Source organism: Hyla sarda, chromosome 1 (assembly GCF_029499605.1).
Source record: "Hyla sarda isolate aHylSar1 chromosome 1, aHylSar1.hap1, whole genome shotgun sequence".
NCBI classification, from domain to species: Eukaryota; Metazoa; Chordata; class Amphibia; order Anura; family Hylidae; genus Hyla; species Hyla sarda.
The window spans coordinates 413,962,532-413,987,935 of NC_079189.1; the positions used below are offsets into that span (position 1 = coordinate 413,962,532).

Below are 25,404 nucleotides of genomic sequence, written 5' to 3' on the forward strand. Positions count from 1 at the left end.
ACCCGCTGTGATCGTCCTTATGTGAATGTCGGGATCAGCTGTTCTCAGGGCTACAGAGCCGGGAGAACAGCTGACGCTGAGCTGTAGGTGTACATGGTATATCTACTGCCCAGCAAGAACTTACAGTGAGCCTGCAATGTGTATACAGTATACACATTGCTGGCTCACTTAACCCCTTCCTGAGCTGGGCGCTATGCGCAAGCCCAGCAAGAAAAGAGTTAACTTACACTGCTGGACAGTGGGCGGTATACACTATATACAGCTATCTATAGATAGCTGTATATAGTGTACACAGAAGATGAAGTCCACTTACTTCCCTCGAGTACCGGGCAGGTCCGTGTAGCTCCGCCCCTAGTGTTGGCGTCATTAGAGGGCGGAGCTACAGAAGGGAACTAGGCTAGTTAATCTGAAGCTCTGTTCACATTGTCCGTTTTGTATAATGTGAACAGAACCTTCTGGCAGTGTCTACCCAGACAGGGAGACTCCATCTATTGCTAAACTACAACTCCCAGCATGCCCAGACAGCCAAAGGCTGTCTGGGTTTGCTGGGAATTGTAGTTTTGCACCAATTGGTGGCTCCCTGTTTGGACAGCGCCAAAAATGTCCTAACCAATTTTTTGTGTTTTTTTTCTTCTCTGTATGCAGAGGATCACTCCGGATTCGATGGATTATGACGGATTTTTTTTTTCTTTTAATATACAGGGAACCCTATGCGTTTTTTTTTTACATTTATTTAAAAAAATAAAAATAAAAAACGCATAGGCTTCCCCGTATTTTCATTCTCAGCACAATACCAACCAAACAGCAACAGCCTGACGTTACTAGGGTGGGCGAGGACCATTGTTACTGGCCCTCCCCAGCCTTAATAAAGCCAGCCTGTTACCGCCTAGGCCCAGGAGCACCATTTTTGACGCTCCGGGCCCGTTTGTACCGGCTCTTCCCGGCACCCCTGTGGCGGTGGGTACCGGGGTAATAATTGGGGGTCAGCGCTAGCTGGTTTTGGGGCTAGCACTAAGCCCTGGCTAAGTAATGGATTCAGTCAATAAGACCGGCTTCCACTACTAAGCCTGAAAATTCAATTAAAAAAAAAACACAACACATTGGAAAAATTATTTTATTTAAAAAAACACTCCCCCACAGCCCTTGTTAACCATTTTATTAAAAGAAAAAAAAATATTATCCGCCGTAATCCATCAAATCTGCAGTGATCTTCTGCTTACACGGATCTGAAACAAGAAGAAAAAAAACACAAAAAAATGGTTATGATATTTTTGGCGCTGTCCGCTGGGGAGAGCACCCATGATGCAATGTCTACCCAAACAGGGAGCCACCAATTGGTGCAAAACTACAACTCCCAGCATGCCCAGACAGCCTTTGGCTGTCTGGGCATGCTGGGAGTTGTAGTTTAGCAACAGCTGGAGTCTCCCTGTCTGGGTAGACACTGCCAGAAGGGTCTGTTCACATTATACAAAACGGACAATGTGAACAGAGCTTCAGATTAATTAGCCATGTTCCCTTCGGTAGCTCTGCCCCCTAATGACGTCATCACTAGGGGTGGAGCTACACAGACCTGCCCGATACTCGAGGGAAGTAAGCGGACTTCGTCTTCTGTATACACTATATACAGCTATCTATAGATAGCTGTATATAGTGTATACCGCCCAAAGGGTTAACCTACACTGTCCAGCATTGTAAGTTAACTCTTTTCTTGCTGGGCTTGCGCATAGCGCCCAGCTCAGCAAGGGGTTAAGTGAGCCAGCAATGTGTATACTGTATACACATTGCAGGCTCACTGTAAGTTCTTGCTGGGCAGTAGATATATGTTGTATACCTACGGCTCACGTCAGCTGTTCTCCCGGCTCTGTAGCCCTGAGAACAGCTGATCCCGACATTCACATAAGGACGATCGCAGCGGGTGTCAGGAGAAGTGACATCCGCTGGGATCTGTCCCTTACTGCAGGTACTAATACTCCCATCATGGAGCACACTCTGCTCCATGCTGGGAGCTGTAGTACCTGCATTAATAGACATATCGCAGTAACTTCTGACACCCGCTGCAATCTGTCTATTAATGCAGGTACTACAGCTTCCAGCGTGGAACAGAGTGTACTCCATGTTGGGAGTAGTAGTACTTGTAGTAAAGGAAAGATCACTGCGGGTATCACTCCTGACACCCTGGCTCCTGTATAATGTATGGATGCGGCGGCCGCTCTCCTATGGTCCCCTGCACGGCCGTATATATACACATATTCCTATTTCTCACAGAGAGTTGTGATTGGCTGGAACCATCTGGCCAATCACAGCTCTGCGGGAAATATGAATATGTGTATATATATATACGTGAGTGCAGGGGAACATAGAAGAGCTGCCGCCGCATCTATACATTATACAAGAGTATCGCAAGGGACCCCGGCGATCTGTCAATTAGTACAGGTAACTACTACTCCCATCCTGGAACAGTGTGTTCCATGCTGGGAGTAGTAGTACTACCTAAAAAAATTTTTTTTATTATTGTCGGCTACATTTTTAGTGCTTTACCCGCTCACATAAATTGATCCCTGTTTAAAAATTAATAAACATTTCATAATAAAAAAGATAAATTTCGTTAGATACAATTGTTTCCATCACTACTGTATCTTTTTTATAATTTTTTTGTATTAGAATGAATTCTTCACGTTCGTTTACGGATAACGAATGCATTCGTTATTTACCGAATGCATTCGGTAAATAACGAATGCATTCGTTACTTTGCTATTCGTATTATCGTGGCTATTCGGGAATGTTCAAAATATGTTTTCATGCATTCTGATCGGTCCGAAGGCCTGAAAACGGTAACATTCGGTAAATTAGACATTCGTGCCGAACCGAATTGCACATGTCTATCAAGGACTATAAATGGATCCTAACAAGTTATCATCTGTACTGGAGTGGCCTCAACCAACTGGACAGAAAGCGATTCAGCGCTTCCTTGGCTTTGCCAATTATTATCGACAGTTAATTTCCCACTACTCCACCTTGGTTGCCCCCATCGTATCTCTAACCAAAAAAGCTGCCAATCCTAAGGTCTGGACTCCAGAGGAAGAAGAAGCCTTCAAAAAGTTAAAGTCTGCCTTTGCATCTGCTCCGGTGTTGTCAAGACCTGATCCGGACAAGCCGTTTACCTTAGAGGTGGATGCGTCGGGGCAGGAGCAGTCTTGATACAAACATCTTTCAAGGGTAAGACTGTGACTTGCGGATTCTTCTCGAAGACCTTCTCTCCAGTGGAGAGACATTATACTATAGGAGATTCTGGCATGAAACACACACATGGAACACGCACAGACGCGTGTACAGTTTTGGCACCAGTGCACAAAATAGATGCCAAAAAGTTAAACAGATTTGTAAATTACTTCTATTAAAAAAACTTAATCCTTACAGTACTTATAAGGTTCTGTACTCTCCTCAGGAAGTTCTTTTCTTTTTGAATTTCCTTTCTGTCTGACCACAGTGCTCTCTGCTGACACCTCTGTCCATTTTAGGAACTGTCCAGAGTAGGAGCAAATCCCCATAGCAAACCTCTCCTGCTCTGGACAGTTCCTGATGTTATGGCCACGGCAGGTGGTGGATCCTCTGGGCATGTGTGGATGAAGACGTGAGCCGTGCAGGGAGCGGAGCCTAAGGTGCCACTGGTTTTCACCAGAGCCCACCGCAAAGCGGGATGGTCTTGCTGCGGCAGGTGGCACCCAGGTCGCTACCCCTGGCATGACTCATCCACACAGGTAGCTGGGAGGTGGCGTGGCACAGAAGGAGACTGGCAGGATGTGGCAAGGTGGCAGTAGGTCAGGGCAGGAACACAGGTGCAGGGTAGGAAGGTAGCAAGGAACAGGTACACAGTAATTGAGACACAGGACTTTCACAATGGCAATAGACAACCAAAGATCCGGCAGGGAAACAATGGAGGAGCTGATATTTAAAGACATGAGACAGGTGTAGACATTTTGATTAATTGAGCACTGGCCCTTTAAGAGTGAGAGCTCCGGCATGCGCACACCCTAGTAAGCGGGGGCACGCGCATCGGGGCTGCAAGGACAGGGAGGTGAGTAACAGCCTGGGATTCGCATGCGGGCGCGTCCCGCAATGCAAATCCCAGCCCCGCCGGCAGCAAGGACATTACAGAGCGCTCACAGACAGTGTATCTGGCTGGAGCACGGATGTTACAGTACCCCCCCCCCCCCCCTCTTTGGTCTCCCCCTCATCTTTGGAACTCAAAAAGCTCCCCACTACATGAGACCAAGGGGTTTCTGGAATGGGCAAAGGCTGTAAGGGACTAGCAAGCTTCTGTCATGGAGTCTTCCGTCTTCTAAGGTGACCAACTGGCAAAGAAGAATGTCCCCAATTCAAGACTTTACATCTGAGTTTAACAGAAACAGAAGATAACACAGGGGGAAAAAGACAGCGATCTTGGCAATATTGTCCCCAACAAGTGATTTCACCAGTTTTCCAGTCGATATGTGGAGAATAATGTTGAAACCAAGGAAGACCAAGAAGAAGCTCTGAAGTACAATGTGGTAGCACATAGAACAAATTTTTTTCCTTATGCAAATTTCCTACATGCATGTCGAGGGGTTCCGTACAAAATCGCACCTTACTGTTCAGATTTTGTCCATTAACAGAAGAGATGTAGAAGGGCTTGACAAGACGAGAGCTGATATTTAAGGACAGAAGACAGGTGTAGACATTTTGATTAATTGAGCACTGGCCCTTTAAGAGTGAGAGCTCCGGCATGCGCACACCCTAGTAAGCGGGGGCACGCGCATCGGGGCTGCAAGGACAGGGAGGTGAGTGACAGGCTGGGATTCACATGTGGGCGCGTCCCGGAATGCAAATCCCAGCCCCGCCGGCAGCAAGGACATTACAGAGCGCTCACAGCCAGTGTGTCTGGCCGGAGCACGGATGTTACAGTACCCCCCCCCCCCCCTCTTTGGTCTCCCCCTCATCTTTGGAACTCAAAAAGCTCCCCACTACATGAGACCAAGGGGTTTCTGGAATGGGCAAAGGCTGTAAGGGACTAGCAAGCTTCTGTCATGGAGTCTTCCGTCTTCTAAGGTGACCAACTGGCAAAGAAGAATGCCCCCAATTCAAGACTTTACATCTGAGTTTAACAGAAACAGAGGATAACACAGGGGGAAAAAGACAGTGATCTTGGCAATATTGTCCCCAACAAGTGATTTCACCCGTTTTCCAGTCTAGATGTGGAGAATAATGTTGAAACCAAGGAAGACCAAGAAGAAGCTCGGAAGTACAATGTAGTAGCACATAGAACAAAATTTTTTCCTTATGCAAATTTCCTACATGCATGTTGAGGGGTTCCGTACAAAATTGCACCTTACTGTTCAGATTTTGTCCATTAACAGAAGAGATGTAGAAGGGCTTGACAAGACGAGAGCTGATATTTAAGGACAGAAGACAGGTGTAGACATTTTGATTAATTGAGCACTGGCCCTTAAAGAGTAAGAGCTGCAGCGCACGCGTGCCCTAGTAGGCGGGGGCACGCGCATCGGGGCTGCGAGGATAGGGAGGTGAGTGATGGGCTGGGACTCGCATGCAGGCACATCCCGTGATGCGAATCCCAGCCCCACCTGCAGCGGGGACATGACAGAGCGCTCAGGGCCAGCGTGTCTGGCAGGAGCACGGATGTTACACCTGACATGGACAGAGGTGTCAGCAGAGAGCACTGTGGTCAGACAGAAAGGAAATCTAAAAAGAAAAGAACTTCCTGTGGAGTATACAGAAGCTTATAAGTACTAGGAGGATTAAGATTTTTTTCTTTACAAATCTAATCTAACTTTCTGTCATCAGTTGATTAAAAAAAATGTGTTTTCAAATGGAGTATCCCTTTAAATGGGTTCAAATAAATGTAATAAATGAGTCCCTATCAGACTGAAACGGATTACATGGAGTCCAGGAGAAATGGGACTACTTAAAAGACGCATTATTGAAGGAAAAGGAAGAGACCACTGTGGTACTCAGCAGAAGTGGCCAAAATCATAAAAACTAAAAGCTAGCATTTAGTAATTATAAAACAACCCAGAGCAATGAAGATAGGGAAATCTACAAGACTAGGCAGAAAGAGTCCAAGCAAGTTATAAGAACTTCTAAAGCACAGGCAGAAGAAAAACTAGCTCAGTCTGTGAAAAAAAGGGAATAAGACATTATTCAGATATATAAATGAAAAAAGGAAATTAAAACAAGGTATAACTAAATTAAAAACAAAGGAAGGTATGTAGAAGAGAATATAGGGCTAGCCGACTGCCTTAATCAATACTTCTGTTCAGTTTTTACAGAAGAAAACGAAGGAAAAGGACCTCCATTAGGAAGGAAGACTAATAAATTGTTTGATGCATGTGTCTTTACAGAGGAAGAGGTTTTATGTTTACTATCTAAAGTGAAGACCTGATGGGATACACCCGAAATTTTTAAAAGAGCTTAGTGGTGAGCTAGCAAAACCGTTAGTAGATTTATTTAACCAATCACTGGTAACAGGAGTCGTCCTGGAAGATTGGAAATTAGAAAATGAAAAACAACATGGGTTTACTTCAGGGAGATCATGTCAAACAAATCTTATTGATTGTTTTGACTAGGTGACTAAAATAATAGATGGCGGAGGGGCAGTAGACATCGCATATCTAGATTTTAGTAAGGCTTTTGACACTGTCCCACATAGAAGACTTATCAATAAATTACAGTCGTTGAGCTTGGACTCCCATATTGCTGAGTGGATTAGACACTACCTCAATGACAGACAGCAGAGTGTTGTAGTCAATGGAGTATATTCAGAGCAAGGTCTTGTTACCAGTGGGGGACCACAGGGATCTGTACTGGGACCAATATTGTTTAATATCTTTATTAGTTATATCACAAAAGGTCTCGATGGTAAGGTGTGTCTTTTTGCTGATGACACAAAGATATGTAACAGGGTTGATGTTCCTGGAGGGATGTGCCAAATGGAAAATAAATTAGGAAAACTAGAAGAATGGTCAGAACTCTGGCAACTGAAATTTAATGTGGACAAGTGCAAGATAAAGCACCTGGGGCGTAAAAACCCTCAGGCAGAATATAGAATATTTGACACAGTCCTGACCTCAGTATCTGAGGAGAGGGATTTAGGAGTAATTATTTCAGAAGACTTAAAAGGTAGGAAGACAATGTAATAGAGCAGCAGGAAACGCTAGCAGAGTGCTTGGATGTATAGGGAGAGGTATAAGCAGTAGAAAGAGAGAAGTGCCATTTCGCTGTACAGAACACTGGTGAGACCTCACTTGGAGTATTGTGCGCAGTACTGGAGGCTGTATCTCCAAAATGATGTAGATATTCCAGAGAGAGTTCAGAGAAGAGCTACTAAACTAGTGCATGGGTTGCAGGATAAAACTTACCAGGAAAGATTAAAGGACCTTAAAGGGGTATTCCAGGAGAAAAAAAAATTCTTATATCAACTGGCTCCAGAAAGTTAAACAGATTTGTAAATAACTTCTATTAAAAAATCTCAATCCTTTCAATAATTATCAGCTGCTGAAGTTGAGTTGTTGTTGTTTTCTGCCAGGCAACAGTGCTCTCTGCTGACAAAAGGATTAAGATTTTTTAATAGAAGTAATTTCCAAATCTGTTTAACTTTCTGGAGCCAGTTGATATATATAAAATAGTTTTTTCCTGGATAACCCCTTTAACATGTATAGCTTGGAAGAAAGAAGAGACAGAGGGGATATGATAGAAACTTCTAAATACATAAACGGAATCAACACGGTAAAGGAGGAGAGCATATTTAAAAGGAGAAAAACTACCACAAAAGGACATAGTTTTAAATTAGAGGGGCAAAGGTTTATGTAGTAATATCAGGAAGTATTACTTTACTGAGAGAGTAGTGGACGCATGGAATAGCCTTCCTTCAGAAGTGGTCACTGCAAATACAGTGAAGGAGTTTAAACATGCATGGGATAGACATAAGGCTATCCTCCATATAAGATAGGGCCAGGGACTATTGATAGGATTCAGATTATTAGGCAGACTAGATGGGCCAAATGGTTCTTATCTGCCGACCCATTCTATGTTTCTATATTTCTATAAATACAGGCAACCAAAGTGTAATGTGGAGTACAGCACCCAGAAAACTTAGGGTATCTTTGTTTAGAAAAAAAAACTGGTTGGGTTGATCTACTAACCATAACTAGAATTGTTTGTACAATAACAAGGGGACATTATCTATGTCTCAAGGAAAAGTTTCTATACCAAAACAGAAGAGGAACTTAACTGTAAGGCTATGTTCACACTGAGGAATTCGTGAGGAATTCACGCTTACAAAAATTCGCGAGTAAAGTGAAAAATGTTTCCGCGTGAATTCCGCGCGAAATTCACACGGAATTCATGCGGAATTCACGCGGAAAGCGCGCTTACATTACGTGCGAAAAACGCAAGGAAACTAGAGGGGAGGAAGAAGGGGAGTGGAAAAATCGGTGGAAGGGCCTAATCGGCCATTTTCTGTTATCACAAGTCAATACACCTGTTGTGAGCTCCCTATATAAACGCTGCAAAATGTCCAAAAAAAAAAGACATCCAAGAGAATGCAAGTGGATCTTTATGTCCTGATTACTGAGGTAAAGTGTTAACTATTTTATCAGACTTGTTCTCTGTAGTAGTTTAGTCAAACATGGTGGGAGTTGTACTTTAGCTTAGCTGTGGCCCTGGGTGGGAAAATGGAGGTGCCCCTGGGTTGTAACTATACTATATACTACGTTATGTTCCTACAGCATGGGGGTCATAGTTTAGCAACAGCTGGAGGTGCCCATGTGTGGGAAACACTGGCCTATACTATATACTACAATATGTTCCTCCAGCATGGGGGGTTGTGATTTAGTAACAGCTGGAGGTGCACATGTGTGGGAAACACTGACCTATACTATATATTACGTTATGTTCCTCCAGCATGGGGGTCATAGTTTAGCAACAGCTGGAGGTGCCCATGTGTGGGAAACACTGGCCTATACTATATACTACAATATGTTCCTCCAGCATGGGGGGTTGTAGTTTAAACTCAATAACTAAACCCCAAGGCCAAAGCCCGGGGTGTAAACCCCTATTGCTTACCCCTTAAAAATTAGCTTTTATTATTTATTGTTAAAAGATAATTCCCACAACAAAATGATTAAAACTGACAACCAGGTTATCCAAATATAGCAGTAGGTGCATTAAATAGGATCAATGTCCTCTCAAGTACTAGGTAGCCCTACAGTGGCTGCCTATTCAGGGGATCACTCTGGTGTCGCTTAAAAAATACACACAATTGCTGACTCTACATGTTTCGCCGCCTCCGCGGCTTTATCAAGAGGCAATGGTGGCAATGGCAGCTGCTAAAATGGCGGAGGGGGTATATATAACCCATCCCTCAGATGTCATCAATGTGAGCCCAGTCCTATTCTCCAATGTAGTCCATTATAACAAACATTGCCGCTAAGGCAACCAATAAAATGTCACTTGTAATCAGCACCATCTGTGTGCGAAAATCATTCACCAATGCGGGACCTGAAATACCTAGTCCAACGATCCCACGTTATACTCCGTCATCAGTTGATGTCAACACTTCCTCCCGATATCATCAAGATGCGCGGCGCATGTCAAAAGCCAATTGCGGGGAACTTCAAACATCCGCCGGCCTGCTAGAGTCAACTGCGCCTGCGCTAATGTCTCCACGGGTATTCTCAATACAGAGGCCGCGCATGCGCGGCCTCTGTATTGAGACAGCTTTGTAGGTAAGTTTTTTAATATTTCCTTAATTGAAATGCCATTAATGTTTATTCTTTTATTAAACACTATTTTTTTTATTTTGTTTTTTATTATAACAAGTGGAAATTACCAGGCGGAAACACCAGCTGAAGAAGCCATGGATGTCCTCCAAGAGGATATCACGCCACGTACATCTGGAACAACTACTCCAGTTCCGGAAACTTCCACAGAGAGTGATGGAAGGGAGAGGAATCCTCAAGATACGGATCCCTCCCAGGCTCCTACCTCGCAGGAGACTCCCGGTCCCTCCCAAGCTACTACCTCCCAGGATACTAACCCCCCTTCATCACAGTCTACCCAACGTCGTCCCTGTCGTACCCTCTGGATAAGAGATAAACAGTTGGAAGTAGAAGAACAAGCTTTATCTCTTATCCGCAGGGTCGACGGGAACGACGACTGTGATTATTTCTCATACACACTGGCCACACACTGCCGTAAAATTCCAAATAATGTTAATCGGCAAGATTTTATTGCCGACTAGGAGGCTCATAATATGCTGTCCAAATTCTTTACTACTCAATAGCAGCTGAAATAACATAGTACAGATACAGGAGAGAAAAAACTTTAACAGTGCAACCAAACATGCTGAACAGGTATAGGTGTGTTGACCAATCATATATCATAAGAGGTGATATAAGTCCAGGTGACCTAATAACGTCTCCTTTCTTTGCTGCTCCACAGGAGAGTTAAGTACTTCATATTTACTTCGATTTTCCTCAGAGTGATAACACATTATATATTATCTTTTTTCTTCATTTCTTATATATATCATCTTTTCCCTGTTTAGTCTATTCATATTTGTCTTTATTTTATATATATATCCTCCATATTATCCATCCCCCCCCTTCCCCCCCCCCCCCCTCCCCCCTCTTCATTCCGGTTACCCTTTCTTATATATATATACATACATATCTCCTCTGTATTTTCGTTTCTGTCATCACTTGGTAATTCACTTTATCTAACGCATCTACTCACCTTAGCGCAGTGTCCGCTTTCGCATCTCCGCCGGCGCCATTGTTTCCCTGTCTGAACGCGCTCTCCCTCACGCGCGTCCTCTCGCGAGATTTCACGTCTGCGAGAATTCATTCCTTCTCTCGCTATTTTCGCGCTCTTATTCAATTCTCCTCAGTCGCTGCGATACTCAGCAACAGGTCGCATTACAGTTCGCTACTCCCCTCACCATACTTTTTATAGACTACCCTCCTCTATTAATTTTAAGAAATTTATACCAGTTAATATGTCCACTAACCCTGCTCCTGAACAGGGCAATAATGACCCCACTCATATACAAAACTTTATGGACCAGTCAGTGCAGACTGCACTCAAATCGGCCATAGAGACTATTCAAGATACAATTACAAAGTCTTTAGCTATGAATAATCCCAATACCTCTACCCTTCATCCTAATACCCCCTCTGACATTTTCTGGTCAGCAGATGACTCAGTATCTAAATTAGCCAGAGGGCATAAAAAGACAGGCAAAAGAACTTATAAAAGGCGATATTGCACCACAGACCCCAGAATATCTAACCCTAATACATTAGGGACCTCTTCTGAGAATAAAGACCCCACTGCTAACGTCAGTGTGAATATGACAGGTGACTCAGTTTCTCACCATAGACCCTCAGCCATGGAGGTGGATAAAATAAAAAGGGCACGAAAAGCTCAGTCCAGAGAAAAACCGGACTCATATAATGTTCATTCCTCTAATTCCTCGGATGAGGAGGATGACAATGATGATGATTATATAGATCTCGTTCAGGAATCTGATATCGAGGAAGGAGAGGTCTCTGAATATCAGGTCCCTGAGGAAACATCAAAATCCCAAACCATTGTTTATGATGAAAAAGGGAACCCTCTATTTGACCCGTACCTTATATCCCATCCTAGATCTGGCGAATGGTTTCCTCAGCCTATAGTATCTAAATACCTGTCTGTATGGATTAAAAAACCATTAGATAAGACAGCCAGGAACAAACTTAGGGCTGAATGCCCCAGGCCTACCTTACCAGGAAAGGCAGCCTCTACCCCTGATATTGATCCCGTGCTCTTAAAATACATTTTAAAAACTGGCAAACACCCCAAAAAGGGTCTAGACAGATCTCTTCGTATATGTCAAGATAAGTTATTGGACTTACTTGGTCCATTGGCCCAGATGATGGACATTGTTGAGCACGCACATGCTTCAGGCACTACTCTGGACACAGAGGTCATGAGAGGATGGCTCCAGAGATCTATTTGTCATTTCGGCAATGCCAACGCAGCATTATGCTCTGAGAGAAAGAAAACTCTCTTGATGAGACTTGATCCGCAGTTAGCTTATCTGGCCAACTCAGAATCCGAACCCTCTAACGAGGGACTTCTTTTCGGTGATGATGCTATAAAAGAGATAGGCAAATATGTCAATATCTTAACATCTCTAGATAAAGCCCAAAACTCATTGAAAAAAGTGTTCTCCCAAAGAGTTTTTGGGAAGGCCGGGAGAAGTAGGGGCCGTTTTCCCGGCCGCCCCTTCCCTACTAGACAATCCAATAGAGGCTCTTTCCAACCACAACAATATACTTACCCCGGACCTTCCTTCCAACCGAATCCAACCCCGTTTTTCCCATCAAGAGGACGTCCATGGAGATCCCAAGGTCAACGTGGATTCCCCAGATCCAGACCAACATCAGGTGAGCCTTTCTCTAAAAGTTTCTTCCCTCCTTCCTCTAGGTGGTCGACTCCAACATTTTTTCCCCGCTTGGGCTTCCATCACTACAGATGCCTGGGTTCTTCAGACAGTCTCAGGATATCTGATAGAATTTCTATGCCCCCCGACTCAATCCTATCTCCCTCATCAAATTCAATTTTCCACCCAAGACTATCTTCTTATCTTTCAAGAAATCAAAGAACTGATTTCAAAAAGAGCCATCATGAAAGCCAACCCAAACACTCAAGGTTTCATAAGCAATATCTTTCTTGTGAAGAAGGACGAAGGTCACCGTCCAGTTATAAATCTTCGTCACTTGAACGACTTCGTTTTCTATCAACACTTCAAGATGGAAGACACCCTATGGCAATTCACTTGCCTCCCATTCGGTCTCTCCTCAGCCCCTTGGTGTTTTACCAAGCTAATGAAACCCGTAGTCGACTTATTAAGAAGTCGTGGTGTTCGTCTCATTATATATTTAGACGACATTCTTATCATGGCTCAATCTCCCAACATGGTAATTCGGCATCTAGATTGGACGATTTCTCTTCTGTCCAGTCTGGGATTCTCGATCAATCTGAAGAAATCTATTCTTTCTCCTTCCAGGAAGATAGAATTCCTTGGCTTTACGATAGATACTCTATCATCTACACTCAGCCTCCCCAACAAGAAATTATTCACTATCAAGAAAGAAATTCTTTCTATACTTCGCAAACAATCAGTTTCTTTGAGAATGATCTCGAGGATCGTAAGCCTTCTTTCGGCCTCCATCCAAGCAATTTTCCCTGCACCTTTACACTACAGAGCTTTACAGAGATTGAAAAAGTACTACCTCCAGAAAGGCTTATCTCATTCAGACGAGATTTCCTTATCTCCAGAGGCAGAGGAGGAACTACAATGGTGGCTAACTCATATCCAACTCTGGAATGGGAAAGCAATTTTCAACTGCAGACCAGACCTGGTGATAGAATCAGACGCCAGCCTCCAAGGATGGGGAGCTCGATGCGGCTCGGCTTCAACAGGAGGCAATTGGTCAGAGACAGAACTAAAACTCCACATAAATGGTCTAGAATTGTTGGCTGTTTTTTTTGCCCTAAAGAGCTTTGCAAAATTCAGATCGCATTGTTGTGTATTGATCCGCATGGACAACATCTCGGCGGTTCAATATATCAATCGCTTAGGTGGCACGGGTTCCAAAATCCTCTCAGACATAGCCACCCAATTATGGAATTTTTGCTGAGCCAGAAACATAATTTTGAAATCAGAATACCTTCCGGGTGTCACGATTCGGCTGGCTGGAGGTGGATCCTTTGTGCCAGAGAGGGATTGGCGTGGACCGTGTTGGTGGACCGGTTCTAAGTTGCTACTGGTATTCACCAGAGCCCGCCGCAAAGCGGGATGGTCTTGCAGCGGCGGTAGCAACCAGGTCGTATCCACCAGCAACGGCTCAACCTCTCTGACTGCTGAAGATAGGCACGGTACAAGGGAGTAGACAAGAGCAAGGTCGGACGTAGCAGAAGGTCAGGGCAGGCAGCAAGGATCGTAGTCAGGGGCAACGGCAGGAGGTCTGGAACACAGGCTAGGAACACACAAGGAAACGCTTTCACTGGCACAATGGCAACAAGATCCGGCGAGGGAGTGTAGGGGAAGTGAGGTATAAGTAGGGAGTGCACAGGTGAACATACTGATTAAGCCTGCTGCGCCAATCAGTGGCACAGCGGCCCTTTAAATTGCAGAGACCCGGCGTGCGTGCGCCCTAAGGAGTGGGGCCGCGCGCGCCGCGACAAGACAGACGGGGAAGGGGTCAGGTACGGGAGCCGGGATGCGCATCGCGAGCGGGCGCCTACCGCATCGCGAATCGCATCCCGGCTGAGAGTGATATTGCAGCGCACCCGGTCAGCAGGTCTGACCGGGGCGCTGCGAATGAGAGGATGCTGCGAGCGCTCCGGGGAGGAGCGGGGACCCGGAGCGCTCGGCGTAACACCGGGCCTATACAACTCAATCGCGGACTGGAACTCCCGTTATTTAATAGATTCCAGCGACTGGATGTTAGATCATGCAATTTTCCAGATTATCAACAACCTTTGGGGTCCAGTAATATTAGATCTCTTCACGTCTCGCCTCATCCATCAAGTTCCAATGTTTTACAGTTGGCGCCCAGATCCGGAAGCCATAGCTCAGGACGCATTTCTTCAAACTTGGCCCTCAGGCATTCTCTATGCTTTCCCTCCTTTCGCAATGATCCCCAGAGTTCTTCTTCAAACAATGTCACTTCAATCTACTCTGATTCTCATCACACCTTGGTGGCCAGCTCAGGCATGGTTCCCTCAGATCTTGGGCATGACCATAGATTTTCCGAGGATCCCTTCTTCTTTTCCTCACATTCTTCTGGACCCATACTTCAATCCTCACCCCCTAATCCATTCGAATTCCATGTCTCTAGTGGCTTGGTTCATTTCGGGCAACCTTCAGACGATATCGAACTTTCACAGTCATCTAAGAACATTCTGGCCGAGGTCTGGGCTCCAGGCACCAGAAAATCTTACCGATCAGCTTGGAAAGTTTGGGATAATTGGTGCTTTAGAAGACACCTGGATCCCTTTCAAGCATCTATCTCCCACATAGTAAATTTCCTGTCTGAATTATTCGATTCAGGTAAGGCTTATCGTACAATTAACTTATATCGTTCAGCCATTTCTGCTCATCATTCTTTATTTTTAGACATTCCTGTAGGCAAACATCCTCTTATCTGTAAATCACTTAAAGGCATTCGACTCCAAAGACCTCCTCGACCTAAATATCAATCTACTTGGGATGTTTCCCATGTCATATCTTTACTTTCATCTTGGTCAGACAATGAATCCATATCCTTAAAGTTCCTTTCTTTCAAATTAATCATGCTATTATGTCTTATTTCTATCAAACGGATTTCAGACGTCCATGCTCTAGACATATCCAGAAGAACTTTTTCTCCTCACGGTGTTCGTTTTGAAATTTGTAGACGCACCAAAACTTCTATTCAATCAATTTTTTATCCTTACTTCCCCAATCGTCCTGATCTATGTGTTGTCTCTTGTCTACGTACCTATGAACAAAGAACCTTCTCTCTTTATTCTTCTTCTCCTCAACTTCTCATATCTTTTTGCAAACCTCATCTACCCATTTCTTCTTCTACTCTAGCTAGATGGGTCAGATCTACCATGTCCCTAGCTGGCATCGACACATCCCTTTTCGGTGCCCATTCAGTTCGTAGCGCCATGGCTACAAAAACAGCACTCACAGGTGGCTCTCTATCAGATATTTTGAAGGCTGCAGACTAGTCTTCTGAAACAACTTTTAGAACCTTTTATTTCCGCCCTGAACCTCATGTTTCTATGTCTGTCTTTTAAATTGTATTAATTGTATATATAGTACTATGACTGTTTATGAAATCTTTATGTTTTTAGCTTTAAACTTGCATATTATGTCGGCAATAAAATTCAAGATTTTCCTAGTTTTTATGAAGGAAAATATAGATTTTATAACGACAGGAGGAGAATAATATCCCACCCATGCCCAACCCTAATGATATTATTTATTTATATTTTTCAGCCTACTAGATTCGACGAAATGATCAGCCTACGACAACTTCTCCCTCAGATGACTCGTCTTCTCTTTAATCTGATCTCCTAAGTCAAGTTCTTATGGATTCAACCCTCATACCTTTAACCCCTTAAGGACCAAGGGCGTACAGGTACGCCTTTGCTCCCTGGTACTTAAGGACCAAGGGCGTACCTGTACGCCCGTGGGAATTTCGGTCCCCGCCGCGCGCCGGGCGGGGATCGCGCCGGGGTGACTGCTGATATCTATCAGCAGGCACCCCGCGCAAATGCCCAGGGGGTTCATTAGACCCCCCCATGTCAGCGATCGGCGCAAATCGCAAGTGAATTCACACTTGCGATTTGCGCCGATTCCGGGTCATACGGGTCTATGATGACCCGGTGACCCGGAATAGAAGGGGGATCGCGGGTGTCCTAGACACCCACGATCCCCCTGTAGCGATAGGAGTGAGGTGGCAGAGTTGCCACCCCTCCTATCTCTGCTATTGGTGGTCTAGACGCGACCACCAATAGCAGATCGGGGGCGGAGGGGTTTACTTTCGGTTTCCCCGTCCTGCCCTCCCACAATAGGCGGGGCAGGACGGGGAAACCGACAGGGACCGGCGCCGAAGATCCACTTACCCATCGGCGACGGCAGCGGCGACGATCAGCGGCGGCAGCAGGCGACGATCGGCGGAAGAAGAGGACCGCGACGCAGCTCCTTGGATCCAACGGGAGCCGGTGAGTTACTTAGCAACATCTGGAGGGCTACAGTCTGAGACCACTATAGTGGTCTCTAAACTGTAACCCTCCAGATGTTGCAAAACTACAACTCCCAGCATGCCCAGAGAGCTGTTTAGGCTTGCTGGGAGTTGCAGTTTTGCAACAGCTGGAGGTCTACAGTTTGAGACCACTGCAAAGTGATCTCTATACTGTGCACCTCCAGATCTTGCAAAACTACAACTCTCAGCATGCCCAGAAAGCAGTTTGCTGTCTGGGCATGCTGGGAGTTGTAGTTTTGCAACATCTGGAGGTCCACAGTTTGGAGACCACTATGCAGTGGTCTCTAAACTATAGCTCTACAGATGTTGCAAAACTGCAACTCCCAGCAAGCCTAAACAGCAAACAGCTGTCTCTGCATGCTGGGAGTTGTAGTTGCGATCCCTCCAGCTGTTGCATAACTACATCTCCCAGCATGCCTTTCGGCGATCAGTACATGCTGGGAGTTGAAGTTTTGCAACAGCTGGAGGCACACTGGTTGGAAAATACTGAGTTAGGTAACAGAACCTAACTGAAGGTTTTCCAACCAGTGTGCCTCCAGCTGTTGCAAAAGTACAACTCCCAGCATGCACGGTCTGTCAGTACATGCTGGGAGTTGTAGTTTTGAAACAGCTGGAGGTTCCCCCCCCCCCCCCATGTGAACGTACAGGGTACATTCACACTGGCGGGTTTACAGTAAGTTTTCTGCTTCAAGTTTGGGCTGTGGCAAATTTTTCACCGCAGCGCAAACTCCTAGCGGTAAATTCACTGTAAACCCGCCAGTGCGAATGTAACCTAAAAACACTACACTACACTAACACATAATAAAGAGTAAAACACAACATATACACCCCCTTACACTGTCCCCCTTATAAAAAATAAAAAACGTATTGTACGGCAGTGTTTCCAAAACAGAGCCTCCAGCTGTTGCAAAACAACAACTCCCAGCATTTCCGGACAGCCACTGACTGTCCAGGCATGCTGGGAGTTTAGCAACAGCTGGAGGCACCCTGTTTGGGAATCACTGGCGTAGAATACCCCTATGTCCACCACTGTGCAATCCCTAATTTAGTCCTCAAATGCGCATGGCGCTCTCTCACTTCAGAGCCCTGTCGTATTTCAAGGAAACAGTTTAGTGCCACATATGGGGTATCTCCGAACTCGGGAGAAATTGTGTTACTAATTTTGGGGGCTTTTTTTCCTTTTACCCCTTATGAAAAAGAAAAGTTGGGGTCTACACCAGCCTGTTAGTGTAAAAAAAATTTTTTTTTTACATTAACATGCTGGTGTTGTCCTTTACTTTTTATTTTCACGGGAGGTAAAAGGAAAAAAAGACCCCCAAAATTTGTAACGCAACTTCTCCTGAGTACGGAAATACCCCATATGTGGGCGTAAAATGCTCTGCGGACGCACAATAAGGCTCAGGAGTGAGAGCGCACCATGTACATTTGAGGCCTAAATTGGTGATTTGCACAGGGGTGGCTGATTTTACAGCGGTTCTGACATAAGCGCAAAACAATAAATACAGACATGTGACCCCATTTTGGAAACGACACCCCTCACGGAACGTAACAAGGGGTATAGTGAGCCTGAACACCCCACAGGTGTTTGACAAATTTTCATTAAAGTTGAATGGGAAAATGAAAAAAAAAAAAACTTTTTCACTAAAATGCTGGTGTCACCCTAAATTTTTCATTTTCACAAGGGAAAATAAAAAAAAGCCCCCCAAAATTTGTAACCCAATTTCTTCTGAGTAAGAGCATACCCCATATGTGGATGTAAAGTGCTCTATGGGTGCACTACAATGCTCAGAAGAGAGGGAGCGCCATTGGGATTTTGAAGAGAAAATTTGTCCGGAATTGAAGGCCACTTGTGTTTACAAAGCCCCCATGGTACCAGAACAATGGACCCCCCCCATATGTGACCCCATTTTGGAAACTACACCCCTCATGTAATGTAATAAGGGGCGCAGTGAGCATTTACGCCCCACAGGTGTCTGACAGATTTTTGGAACAGTGATCCGTGAAAATGAAAAATTTAATTTTCCATTTGCACAGCCCACTGTCCCAAAGATCTGTCAAACGCCAGTGGGGTGTAAATACTCACTGCACCACTTATTAAATTCTGTGAGGGGGGTAGTTTCCAAAATGGGGTCACATGTGGGGGGGGTCCACTGTTCTGGCACCACGGGGGGCTTTGTAAATGCACATGGCCCCTGACTACCATTCCAAACGAATTCTCTTTCCAAAAGCTCAATGGTGCTCCTCCTCTTCTTAGCATTGTAGTTCGCCCGTAGTGCACTTCAGGTCCACTTATGGGGTACCTTCATACTCAGAAGAGATGGGGTTACAAATTTTGGGGGGTATTTTCTGCTATTAACCCTTGCAAAAATGTGAAATTTGTGGGAAACACACATTTTAGTGAAAAAAATATATATTTTTTTTACATATGCAAAAGTCGTGAAACCCGTGTGGGGTATTAAGGCTCACTTTATTCCTTGTTACGTTCCTTAAGGGGTCTAGTTTCCAAAATGGTACGCCATGTGTTTTTTTTTTTTTGCTGTTCTGGCACCATAGGGGCTTCCTAAATGCGACATGCCCCCCGAGCAAAATTTGCTCTCAAAAAGTCAAATATCACTCCTTCTCTTCGGAGCATTGTAGTTCGCCCGTAATGCACTTCATGCCAACTTATGGGGTGCCTCCATACTCAGAAGAGATGGGGTTACAAATTTTGGGGGGTATTTTCTGCTATTAACCCTTGCAAAAATGCGAAATTTGGGGGGAAACACACATTTTAGTGAAAAAAAAAATATTTTTTTTACATATGCAAAAGTCGTGAAACACCTGTGGGGTATTAAGGCTCACTTTATTCCTTGTTACGTTCCCCAAGGGGTCTAGTTTCCAAAATGGTATGCCATGTGGGCTATTTTTGCTGTTCTGGCACCATAGGGGCTTCCTAAATGCAACATGCCCCCCAAAAACCATTTCTGAAAAACGTACTCTCCAAAATCCCCTTGTCGCTCCTTCGCTTCTGAGCCCTCTACTGCGCCCGCCGAACACTTTACATAGACATATGAGGTATGTGCTTACTCAAGACAAATTGGGCTACAAATAGAAGTATACATTTTCTCCTTTTACCTCTTGTAAAAATTCAAAAATTGGGTTTACAAGAACATGCGAGTGTAAAAAATAAAGATTGTGAATTTTCTCCTTCACTTTGCTGCTATTCCTGTGAAATACCTAAAGGGTTAAAACACTTACTGATTGTCATTTTGAATACTTTGGGGGGTGTAGTTTTTATAATGGGGTCATTTGTGGGGTATTTCTAATGGGAAGACCCTTCAAATCCACTTCAAACCTGAACTGGTCTCTGAAAAAAAGCGAGGTTCAAAATTTTGTGAAAAATTGGAAAAGTGCTGCTGAACTTTGAAGCTCTCTGGTGTCTTCCAAAAGTAAAAACACGTCAATTTTATGATGCAAATATAAAGTAGACATATTGGAAATGTGAATAAAATAAAAAAATATTTTGAATATCCATTTTCCTTACAAGCAGAGAGCTTCAAAGTTAGAAAAATGCTAAATTTTCAAATTTTTCATCAAATTTTGGGATTTTTCACCAAGAAAGGATGCAAGTTACCACAAAATTTTACCACTATGTTAAAGTAGAATATGTCACGAAAAAACAATCTCGGAATCAGATTGATAACTAAAAGCATTCCAGAGTTATTAATGTTTAAAGTGACAGTGGTCAGATGTGCAAAAAACGCTCTGGTCCTAAGGTGTAAAATGGCCTGGTCCTTAAGGGGTTAAGCTGAAGATTTGACCTTCTTAACTGTTTATGATTCAGATATGGATTGTTTTTTCCTACACACATCAAAGAAAGGTGACGTTATTATGATTGGTCAACACACCTATACCTGTTCAGCATGTTTGGTTGCACTGTTAAAGTTTTTTCTCTCCTGTATCTGTACTATGTTATTTCAGCTGCTATTGAGTAGTAAAGAATTTGGACAGCATATTATTCGCCTCCTGTCATTTTAAAATCTATATTTTCCTTCATAAAAACTAGGAAAATCTTGAATTTTATGTCATATTGTTTTGCTGCAGCAACAGTGTTTGCCTCTGTGGAACCTCTGCCTCCAGTAGAGGATTTAATTAAAGACCTAAAAATTTAAGTTGGACAGCGTTCCCTCTCACCACATGGAGTTCATGTGTCCACGCAAACAAAGCCACACCATTTCCCAACCCATACCACACGTCACTTTCCCCAATCAAGTTACTATCCTCCACAGTATGTTCCTCCAACCAACCAAGCTATGCAAGCTCCTATGGATCCTCAATCTGAGTCCCAACCATTTTACCATTCTATGTATGACCATGGCCTGGCAGACATCCACTCTGGTTCCTGAGCAATAGCCAAAGTCACGTTATCAGAAGCAGAGTAGTCAAAAGTCACTGCTTCCGGTAACCTGACTTCAGCTATTGCTCAGTACTCACCTTGGCTCCTGACCTCTGGCTGTGTTTGAGCAAGTCCCTGGATTCTGCTAGTTTTTGTTATTTTTGTGTATTTTAATGTGATTTGTACTGCACTATTGTCTCTGTCTGGTTTTGTGTTTCTATTATGCAAGGGCAATGAATAAGGATAGTGCATGCATTTCACATACCAAACATTTCTCCAGGCTAGATCTGTAAGATCAAAGAATGAGCAATTGGCACTTGTACAGCTCACCTAGAGCTTCCTATACTTCAACCGGCAGCCGCTTCGTTCCTTATTCAGCACCTATTTCTGCTGCCACAGAACCCATTGCATTAATTTATTGAATCTGCCCTTCTTTCCCAGCATAATGAGGGCAATCCTAATCAATGAAGAAGCTTCCTGACCCAAATAGGCAATCATTTCAAAATGGTTCCGCAGGCTTTTCTAAATGATAGAGGTTAGATAGGATTCCTAATCTACTATCATAAAGCTCTAGCCTGGAAACTACACCCCTCAAGGCATGTAACAAGGGGTACAGTGAGCCTTTGACAAATTTCCACTAAAGTTGAAGAGAATGAAAAATTTTATTTTTTTCACTAAAATGTTGGTGTTACCCCAAATTTTTCATTTTCACAAGGGGTAATAGGAGTAATAGGAGAAAAAGCCTCCCAAAATGTGTATGGAAATACCCCATATATGGATGTAAAGTGCTCTGTGGGTGAATTACAATGCTCAGAAGAGAAGGAGCGCCATTGAGCTTTTGGAAAGAGAATTTGGTTGGAATAGAACTGGCATTTGACAGATCTTTAGAACAGTGGGCTGTGCAAATGAAAAATTGTATTTTTCATTTTCACAGACCATTGTTCCAAAAATCTGTTAGACACCTGTGGGGTGTAAATGCTCACTGCACCTCTTATTACATTCTGTGAGGGGTGTAGTTTCCAAAATGGGATCACATGTGGGGGGGGGTCCACTGTTCTGGCACCATGGGGGCTTTGTAAACACACATGGCCTTCAATTTCGGACACATTCTCTCCCCAAAAGCCCAATAACGGTCCTTCTCTTCTGAGCATTGCCCTTCACCCGTAGAGCACTTTACATCCACATTTGGGGTATCTCCATACTCAGAAGAAATGGGGCTACAAATTTTGGGGGGCTTTTTTTCTAATTTCCCTTGTGAAAATGAAAAATGTAGGGTAACACCAGCATTTTTTTTTTTCATTTTCACATCCAACTTTAACGAAAATTCGTAAAACATCTGTGAGGTGTTAAGGCTCACTATACCCTTTGTTACATTACGTGAGGGGTGTCGTTTCCAAAATGGGTCCACATGTGGGTATTTATTGTTTTGCGTTTATGTCAGAACCGCTGTAAAAATCAGCCACCCCTGTGCAAATCCCCAGTTTTGACCTCAAATGTACATAGTGCGCTCTCTCACTTCTGAGCCATGTTGTGCGCCCGCAGAACACTTTGCGTCCACATATGGGGTATTTCCGTACTCAGGAGAATTTTTTTTCCTTCAACCGCTTGTGAAAATGAAAAGTATGGGGCAACACCAGCATGTTAGTGTAAAAAATTTAATTATTTTACACTAACTTGCTGGTGTAGATCCCAACTTTACCTTTTCATAAGGGGTAAAAGGAGAAAAAGCCCCCTAAAATTTGTAACATAATTTCTCCCAAGTACGGAAATACCCCATATGTGGCACTAAACTGTTGCCTTGAAATACGACAGGTCTCCAAAGTGAGAGAGCGCCATGCGCACTTGAGACCTAATTTGGGGATTTGCATCCGCCACCAAAATACCCTACGGCAGTGCTTCCTAAACAGGGTGTCTCCAGCTGTTGCAAAACTCCCAGCATGCCTTGACAGTCAGTGGCTGTCCAGCAATACTGGGAGTGGTTGTTTTTCAACAGCTGGAGGCTCCGTTTTGGGAACAGTGCCGTACGAGACGTTTTTTATTTTTATTGGGGGGGGGGGGGGGGGCAAACCTTCAGCTGTTGCAAAACTACAATTCCCAGCATGCACTGACAGACCATACATGCTGGGAGTTGTAGTTATGCAACAGCTGAAGGCACATTGGTTGTGAAACACTGAGAGTTTGTTACTGAGAGTGTTTCGCAACCAGTGTGCCTCCAGCTGTTGCAAAACTAGAACTCCCAGCATGTACGGTCTCTCGGTGCATGCTGCGGGTTAGATTTTTTAAACAACTGGAGGCATAATGATTGCAAAACACTGAGTTAGGACACAAATTCTGCATCACAACCAGTGTGCCTTCAGCTGTTGCAAAACTGGCAACACTACAACTCTCAGTATGCAACAGCTGGAGGCACACTGCTACAACTCCCAGCATGCGCTTCGGCTGTCTGTGCATGCTGGGAGTCTTAGTTATGCAACAGCTGGAGACACACTTTTTCATAGAAAAAATGTGCCTCTAGGTGTTGCATAACTACAACCCCCAGCATGCACAGACTACCAAACGGCATGCTGGGAGTTGTAGTTGGAACTCCAGCTGTTGCAAAACTATAACTCCCAGCATGCCCTTTGGCTGTGCATGCTAAGAGTTGTTGCTAAGCATCAGCAGGAGGTGAACAGGCCTCACCTCCTGCTGTATCCTGCCATCTGCCCTGCCGCTGCTGCCACCACTCCTGCTGCTCCTGTCCGCTGCTGCCGCCGCTGCCACCGCTCCTGCTGCTCCTGTCCGCCACTCCTGAGGGGACCCCCGCCAGGCCAGGCAAAGGTAGGAGAACCCCGCCAGCCCCGATCACTGCTCAGCAGGGTAGTGATTGGTCAGTCATTCTGACCGATCAATCACGTGTTGGAGGTGGCACTCCTGCTGGGTAAGGGTGAATGGGGCCCTTGGTCTTTAAGTACTAGGACATCAGGGCGTACCTGTACGCCATTGGTCCTTAAGTGGTTAAAAGCATTCAGGTCTAAGAATTGGTCCCTGATCTGAGTATAGCCTGACTTGTTCCTTGACTCTGGATATGTGAAAAAGACTTGCGTGAATTGAAGGCTCTTTAGCACAATCCAAATGTACAATGTACTGAAGCAGGGTCTTTTTAGGGCTGTAACTAATGTAGTTAACTTCTGCACATGTTTCTGTATCAATTGTGTTGAATATACCAAGAAACGATCAAGCTAGTGTATCCAGATAGGCATCCCCGACTCGGAAATTGGTACTGTTAACCAGACCAGGACCATGAGGCATGTGGTGCACAGTTTTGTCTGTTTGCATTTCTCCTAAAAGCATCCTTTTGTAGGTAGTCAACATTGGACACCCTGTCAGCAAAAAAAGGCTAGCTGTATTACTGTCTTGGTTTCCTTCTCTAAAGTTCTCCTTGCATTTTAAACCCGTATTCAAACTCAGCTGAGGACAGATGACCAGGGACTTATATGGATTTCTGTATAACGAATGTGTAAGGCAGTTAACCCTTGTGTTTCCTTGCAGCGTCAGACTTATTGGGCACACACAATAAATCATATACATAGAATAGAGAAAAAGTGTTCTAACATAAAACATAAACAATAAAGAATAATTTTAGCCAGTAGAGACCTTGCTATCCTTGTGATGTTATACTTCCATACATGTCTTGAATGCAATATGCTTCAGGGTCCTGATGAATTACTGCTGCCTTAGCTAGCCCCAATCTCAAGACAATGATCAGAATACAGTGGAGAACCTAGGGAAGTTGAAAATGTCATTAGAATAAAAAGCCTTTGTGTCAGCACAGAGGTCCTGACTTCATTTTACAGAAGCTTGAGCAGCCACAATCCTGGTGTACAGTAACAACTGTTTATTTTGTAAAAACAATAAAAGAAATACAAATAATGGGGAACACATTTTGTGTTATAATGCAACACTTCATAAGGCCGGAATACATGTAGATTGATCCCTATATAAATAATATTTGCAGAACCCTCAAAAGAAAACAGGTCTAAGTTCCCATTGGGCGGCCTCATTGACATAAGAATGTTACAATGTTCTTTTGGACAATAAAAGAACCTCACTTGTTAGTTAAATTTTAACCCCTTAAGGATTCAGGGTTTTTCCATTTTTGCACTTTCGTTATTTCATCCTCACCTTTTA

The 25,404-nt window shown here is 44.1% G+C and overlaps 1 long non-coding RNA gene across 1 annotated transcript in view; it reads right to left on the bottom strand.

Annotated features, from left to right (window-relative positions):
• Positions 1-25,404, bottom strand: part of LOC130280360 (uncharacterized) — a 68,797-nt gene that overhangs the window by 23,606 nt on the left and 19,787 nt on the right. Inside the window, exon 2 of the long non-coding RNA XR_008846031.1 lies at positions 24,871-24,997. This is a non-coding gene — a long non-coding RNA (uncharacterized LOC130280360). The remainder of the gene's footprint in view (positions 1-24,870; positions 24,998-25,404) is intronic.